We start from the raw sequence: 2,546 nt of genomic DNA on the forward strand, positions 1-2,546 counted from the left end.
GTTCTAGCGTCTTTAAGCTGACTTTGTTGGATTTTTGCTGGCAGACAGGCTTTGTGCAACACTGGGATGCTGATGGCTGAGCTATTTTTCAGGGACATCTGCTCATTGACTACTCTTCTGGGGATGATGATGTGGCTTGCTGATAATGTCTGGCTTAAGAACCAGGCAAAAGCCAAAATGTGTAACAATTCTCTTGAATGGATGCTCGTATATCCAAAGAAAGAGCATAGAAAACTGTTCATAGCCTAGTTTCTAAGGATCATGTCTGTGAGTCAGGAATCCCAATCCAGAGACAATGACTGTGTCGGGACGGAGCCCAAGGCATCTTCGAGAGTAACTAGAATGAAAATGTTGGCAGCTTTGATGACACGAACCTCTCTGAGTCCCTCCTCTGTGACATCTACACCTCTGGTTTTGAGAGGCCTTTGGCCATCCAGCAGCAAGACATTCTTCCTTGTATCAAGGGTTATTACGTGATCGCTCCAGCCCAATCTGGGACTGGGAAAACAGTCGCTTTTGCCATGTGGATCCTGCAACAGATTGAATTGGACCTAAAGGCTCCAAAGGACTTGGTCCTGACACCCACTAGAGAGTTGACTCAGCAGATACAGAAGGTAGCCATGGCATTTGGAGATTATGTGGGTACCTCCTGCCACACTTGCATTGGTGGGACCCATGTGACCCATGTGCATGCTGAGGTACAAAAGCTACAGATGGAAGCTCCCCATATCATCGTGGGTACCCCTAATCATGGGTTTGATATGCTTAACTAGAGATCCCGTCTCCCAAATACATCAAGATGTGTGTACTGGACAAAGCTGATGAAATGTTAAGCTGTGGATTCAAGCGCCAGATCTATGACGTATTTCAAAAGCCCGACGACAACACCCAGAGGGGTTTGCTGTCAGCTGCAGTGCCTTCCGATGTGCTTGAGGTGACCAAGAAATTGATGAGGGACCCCATTCAGATTCTGGTCAAGAAGGAAAAGTTGACCCTGGAGGGTATCCACGAGTTCTACATCAATGTGGAATGAGAAGCGTGGATGCTAGACATTCTGTGTGACTTTGTATGAGACCCTGACCGTCACACAGGCAGTCATAATCAACGCCGGAAGGTTGGTTGGCCCGCTGAGAAGATGCATGCCCGACACTTCGCGGAGTCTGCCACGCATGGAGATGTGGACCGAAGGGAGTGAGATGTGATCATGACGGGGGTCCACTCTGGCTGTAGCAGAGTATTGATTACCACTGACCTGCTGGCCAGAGGCACTGATGTGCAGCAGGTCTCCTTAGTCATCAACCATGACCTTCCCACCAACAGGGAAAATTATATCTGCAGAATCAGCCCTGGTAGATGATTTGACCATAAGGATGTGGCTTTTAACATGGTGACAGAAGAAAACAAGAGGACTCTCTGAGACGTCGAGACCTTCTACAACACCTCCATTGAGGAGATGCCCCTCAGTGTTGCTGACCTCATCTGAGAGGGGTTGTCCTGCTACATCCCCCTAGCCGGGGTCCAGTCCTTGGGGGACTAAAGAGAAACAGGATGGGGGAGGGAAGGGAGCTAAGGGATGGATATCTGGTCTTTTCTTTTCTTTTCTTTTCCTTCGAATGAATGTCACATTTTGAGGCCCCCCCCAAAAAAAACAAGAAACCTGTTCATAGTAGCTTTATCATAGTAGTCTAATAACTGGAAATAATCAAAAGTTCATCACTATGAGAATGGCAAAACTAACTTTGGTGTTTCATATAATACTACTGTGCAATAAAAAGAAACAAATCATGGACTCAGCAAAAGGGATGAATCTCACTGACTGAGAGAAAATGCCCTGACAGAAGAAACACACACTGTGCCTATTCATTCTCCATTGCTTTTATAACAAATTACCATCAACTTAGTGGTTAAACAAAACATTTGTTACCTTACGGTTCTGTACGTTAGAAGTCCAATACGCGTTGAACTAAGCTTAAGGTGTCAACATTCCTTCTGGGGGCCCTAGAAGAGAATGCTTTTTGAGCTTCTAGAAGCCAACCACACTCCTTGGCTTGTGGTCCCCTTCCTCTGTCTCCAAAGACAGCAAAGTAGCATCTTTGACCCCCCCCCCCTTCCATCCTCATAGCTCTTTGACTCTCTTCTCTGCCTCCGTCTTCCACTTTTTTTTTTATTTAAAAAAAAATTTTTTTTAACGTTTTATTTATTTTTGAGACAGGGAGAGACAGAGCATGAACAGGGGAGGGTCAGAGAGAGAGGGAGACACAGAATCTGAAACAGGATCCAGGTTCTGAGCAGTCAGCACAGAGCCCGATGCGGGGCTCGAACTCACGGACAGTGAGATCGTGACCTGAGCCCAAGTCAGAAGCTTAACCGACTGAGCCACACAGGCGCCCCTCCCTCTTCCACTTTTAAGGACTCTTGTGAGCACCTTGTGCCCACTCAGATGATCCAGGATAATCTCCCTATTTTAAAGTCAGTAGATTAGTAACCTGAATTCCCTTTTGCCATGTAACCTAAGTATTCTGAATAACTCTGGGTATATTGAGGGT

At 46.3% G+C, this 2,546-nt stretch overlaps 1 pseudogene; it reads left to right on the forward strand.

Annotated features, from left to right (window-relative positions):
* Positions 1-88: 88 nt before the first annotated feature.
* Positions 89-1,418, forward strand: LOC122225026 (annotated as a pseudogene).
* Positions 1,419-2,546: the final 1,128 nt, after the last annotated feature.

The sequence above is a fragment of the Panthera leo genome, chromosome B4, assembly GCF_018350215.1.
Source record: "Panthera leo isolate Ple1 chromosome B4, P.leo_Ple1_pat1.1, whole genome shotgun sequence".
Classification (NCBI taxonomy): Eukaryota; Metazoa; Chordata; class Mammalia; order Carnivora; family Felidae; genus Panthera; species Panthera leo.